The sequence below is a fragment of the Oncorhynchus tshawytscha genome, linkage group LG09, assembly GCF_018296145.1.
Source record: "Oncorhynchus tshawytscha isolate Ot180627B linkage group LG09, Otsh_v2.0, whole genome shotgun sequence".
Classification (NCBI taxonomy): domain Eukaryota; kingdom Metazoa; phylum Chordata; class Actinopteri; order Salmoniformes; family Salmonidae; genus Oncorhynchus; species Oncorhynchus tshawytscha.
Window position 1 is genome coordinate 75,637,805 of NC_056437.1, and position 5,196 is coordinate 75,643,000.

Sequence of the window (5,196 nt, forward strand, 5' to 3'; positions counted from 1 at the left end):
AAAACATCCTGTCACAAAACCACCACAATACTGTGAAAGAAATTATGCTGAATGCCTCAGTCATTGCAACCGTATAATATTATTGATGGTTAAACTGGCAAACGCCTCACAATTTTCTGCATGATAAACCATCGCTATGTGTGTCACTAGTCAGGTAGTCTTTATTCAAGCTTCGCCAGTTAAGCAAAGAGCTTTGAAGGGAAAAAAGTGTTTATGTTTTCTACAATAAACACTACAAAACATGAACTTCATCCTCAGAAAATATTTTTTTTGTTTAACCTGATTCGCAACACATCTATGACATCAGAGGCTGGCTCTACTTTGTGGGCGTGTATTTCCATGGAAGCTGCAATGTACTTGTTTCAAGAAACAACGCAATAAGGAACTAGGCCTACCACTTTTTTCTTCAGAAATTCAACCTCATGCTTGAGGGTTGTACTGTTAACACTATTTTGTCTATCAAGCATCAGATGCAATGAAACTGTCTGACTATTTGACTATTTTGGGAAGCCATTAGAAGAGAAGTAACTTTTAGAGGCTGGAGACTAGTTTGACGACCTTGATGTGTAATCTAGATGTTATTGCTCAGTATTTCAACTGAAGTACACATCCTTATTTTTTCCATCCCAGATGATGAACAACATGTTTCAGACAGATGAGGCAAAGACAAGTCATGTTGTATCTCTTCAACAATTAACTGTTGCAGTTTCCCACAGACAAATGTTTATTTACAGAAGCAGTACATCCAAAATGTGAAACATTTCTGAACTTGAGACTACAGCATTTTCATGGCAGAATGGTATTCAAACTGTTTGTATAATATAGAAAAACATATATATGAGCTCAAGTCCCCAAAATAAAAGAAAAGGAAAAAGTGTCTACTTAATCACAGGTATCATTGTCTATTTGCACATTGTCCTCCCTGTGAGTTGGGTATGACATTTAGAGGCATGTTCCCCATGGAGCTTTGGGGGATCTCAGTCTCCAGACACTTGTTCAGCAGTTTGTCTGAAACCCACTGATCTGGGCAATTTTGTCCCAGGCTCTGTAAAGCCTGATAATTGCCATCACTCGGGGGGAGGCTGCATCCAGGGTCAGGCAGGCTGTGGTAACATGGATCCACATCGTAAATCAGAGGCTCTCTGTCCACATCCTGGAAACCCTTAAGTGGCAGTGGCACATCTATGAAGGCATCAGTTCCTCTCTCACTGTCCTTACCAACCGCCTCATTGAAGCTCTGATATCCAGCAACGACACTGATAACATCGGACACATTAGAACCGTAGATCAGACTGGTGTCCTATGATGACGTGGTAGTCTCTGAATCATCACTGGCGCCATCACACGCGTGATATGAATTGTCGGTTTGCAAGAAGGTTGCACAATTAGTGGACAAGTTAAGGTCTTGTTGACCAGTACCAAGAAACAGCTGTGGATGGTCATTTTTCAACACATCAGCCTCACCAGAATAGTAGGAGGAGTTACAAAAGAGCATAGGCCGCGTAGGAAATGAGGACATCTTGCTTGGTGTTAACTCTTGAAGGGAGTTGATGGGCACTGAGGGGGAGTAGGTAATATTGTTGTAACAAGAGCCTCCAGACTCACTCATGAAATGAAGAGGATTGTAGTCAGATGAACACACACCAATATCTCTATTTGACTCAGGGCAGTTCATTTGTGTACCATCATCTGTCATAGGAGGGGCTAAAAGCAATGACTGAGGATTCCCATCCAAAGGAACAAGGCTGGGAAAGACTTTGCTCAGGGCCTCTTGAAGATGGCTAATGATCTGCACATTACTAGGCTCCGGGCTCATGGAACATGTGTGGGCATGACCCAGGGAAGACGATGAGTCAAGCTCTGAGCCACGGCCTCTTCCACTGCTCCCATCTACTGTCGCAGGGTTTGTCCTGTAGGGAAAAATACCAGCGGGAAAGTTACATTGATCTAAAGCTTATTTTCATTGCAAGGACTTGAATGCTGACGCAAATAGGACAACACGAAAACGCCTTTTTAATTTTGCTATGTTTATATTGTATCAATATGCTCACCATGTTTTTCCTTCAGTGTCCATTTTTGAAGAATCAACATAGATGGAGGATAAAAGTATTTTGGGAGGAGACAATACCTGTGGTGGAGAACAAACATCACTAAATGCAAATACACAAATGGAAGGAATTACAGTAGGAAAGTAATGAAGGTTTACAGTTTATTTAAACAGAATATTTCAGCAGGAAGGCCTGTGGAGGTGTGGTATATGGCCAATATGCCACGGCTAAGGGCTGTTCTCATGCACAACACAACGTGAATTCCTGTACACAGCCCTTAGTTGTGGTATATTGGCCATACAGCACAAACCGCTGAGGTGCCTTTTTGCTATTATAAACTGGTTACCAACGTAATTAGAACAGTAAAATTATTTTTGTTGTCATACCCGTGGTATACGGTCTGATATATCACGGCATTCAGACAATCAGCATTCAGGGCTCAAACCACCCAGTTTATAATTGGAGATAGAGCCTCACCTTAGGTACTCCTGGAACCATATACAGTGGGGCAAAAAAGTATTTAGTCAGCCACCAATTGTGCAAGTTCTCCCACTTAAAAAGATGAGAGGCCTGTAATTGTCATCATAGGTACACTTCAACTATGACAGACAATGAGAGAAAAAAAATCCAGAAAATCACATGGTAGGATTTTTTATGAATTTATTTGCAAATTATGGTGGAAAATAAGTATTTGGTCAATAACAAAAGTTTATCTCAATACTTTGTTATATACCCTTTGTTGGCAATGACAGAGGTCAAACGTTTTCCATAAGTCTTCACAAGGTTTTCACACACTGTTGCTGGTATTTTGGCCCATTCCTCCATGCAGATCTCCTCTAGAGCAGTTGCTGGGCAACACGGACTTTCAACTCCCTCCAAAGATTTTCTATGGCGTTGAGATCTGGAGACTGGCTAGGCCACTCCAGGACCTTGAAATGCTTCTTACGAAGCCACTCCTTCGTTGCCCAGGGGGTGTGTTTAGGATCATTGTCATGCTGAAAGATCCAGCCACATTTCATCTTCAATGCCCTTGCTGATGGTAGGCTTTGTTACTTTGGTCCCAGCTCTCTGCAGGTCATTCACTAGGTCCCCCCGTGTGGTTCTGAGATTTTTGCTCACCGTTCTTGTGATCATTTTGACCCCACGGGGTGAGATCTTGCGTGGAGCCCCAGATCGAGGGAGATTATCAGTGGTCTTGTATGTCTTCCATTTCCTAATAATTGCTCCCACAGTTGATTTCTTCAAACCAAGCTGCTTACCTATTGCAGATTCAGTCTTCCCAGCCTGGTGCAGGTCTACAATTTTGTTTCTGGTGTCCTTTGACAGCTCTTTGGTCTTGGCCATAGCGGAGTTTGGAGTGACTGTTTGAGGTTGTGGACAGGTGTCTTTTATACTGATAACAAGTTCAAACAGGTGCCATTAATACAGGTAACGAGTGGAGGACAGAGGAGCCTCTTAAAGAAGATGTTACAGGTCTGTGAGAGCCAGATATCTTGCTTGTTTGTAGGTGACCAAATACTTATTTTCCACCATAATTTGCAAATAAATTCATTAAAAATCCTACAATGTGATTTTCTGGATTTTTTCCCCTCATTTTGTCTGTCATAGTTGAAGTGTACCTATGATGAAAATTACAAGCCTCTCATCTTTTTAAGTGGGAGCACTTGCACAATTGGTGGCTGACTAAATACTTTTTTTGCCCCACTGTACAAAAGGTCTGGGTTTGAACATTTAGGAATATTATCCCACAACTTGGTTTTGAGTCTGCAAAGGGGGAAAATAGGAGGATTTTAAAGTCTATAGGGCCAATATGAAGCTGTATGATAAAATATGTTTGTGGAAACAGACATACTGTCACCTACAGACATGTCAGGACAACTTACCTAACACTGCACCAAAACAAAGCACTTGTGATGATGATGATGATAACAGCAATGCAGCTGAAAACAATGACAATCTGGAGCACTTTCCGAGATGATGCAGCTGTGGAGCAGAGAAGAATATACAATGAGCTACAAGGTGAAAGTGGAATTAAGGTTTGAAAACCCATGGATGATAAATCTCATTTAATCACTTACGGTTAGTGAATTCCAACTCTTCACTCCAGTCACTGAAACGGCCGCTCCAGTCAGCATAGGTTCTGACCTTCAGAGCATAAATGGTGTTTGGCTCCAAGTCTCTGCCAAGTAATTCATAGGAAGTTGTTGATTCATTTTTGGACACCTGTAGGAACAAAGGAAAGGGCCAGAGGGAAAGTTGTCTTGCTGATGTGATAGCAAACAGGGGAATGATATAATATGAGGGATTTATTATATCCCCCTCCTTTACCTCATCTGTTTCTCCTTTCTTTCTGTAGCTCAATTCGGCAATCAAGTTCTTAGAAAACTCTTCATTATCAGGGTAGTTTGTCTTCCATTTGACCAGAAAATTCCCATTTTCTGTTGGTTTCACCTCTTGGACGGTGTTTTTTGGGGGGGGGGGTTGTGTACAGGGCAACGATAGGGATGGTTTGACATATCAATCAATTAAAGCATGGTTTAGTTTCATGCAATATTCATTATAACAGTAATTCATTTTCAAATAGCAATCTGCGTATGTAGATGCAACTCAGTGCTGCATTTGATACAGAGGACTTTGGAATTTAAGCGCTTCCCAGAATTCCAAAGTGTTGCATTAAACTCCTCCACAATAATAAGGTGCATTGGATCAATAGAGCACCCACATTTGGAAACATCATTGGACCTCTCCTTTTCCTTGAAAGTACAATCATTCTTGCCTCTGGGAAATAAGTTGAATAATTATGCAGTTTTGAAATGAAATATGACTTCTTGGTGAGATTAACATCGACAATAGAAAAACTTAAACAATAATAAACGTACCTATTTTGTGCGCCCAATAATTTCAATGTCATGCTGTATTCAGCACACTTAGACTTGTCAGTTGTAAAATGACAAACCATACCATACATGTTCATAGGCTATGTTAAAAAGACTGCTTACCATCATCAGCTATCAAAGTCCCAAGGGTTGTGACTATAATAAGCAATAGAAACATTGTGCTGAATACTTGAGAGTAAACCACACAGTATAATTCAATCTGAAATCAGAAAGAGAAAATGTTTCCTGTTAGTGTTTAAATTCCTGCACAT

The 5,196-nt window shown here is 40.8% G+C and overlaps 1 pseudogene; it reads right to left on the reverse strand.

Moving 5' to 3' along the window:
- Positions 1-895: 895 nt before the first annotated feature.
- On the reverse strand, positions 896-4,565 carry LOC112246002 (annotated as a pseudogene).
- Positions 4,566-5,196: the final 631 nt, after the last annotated feature.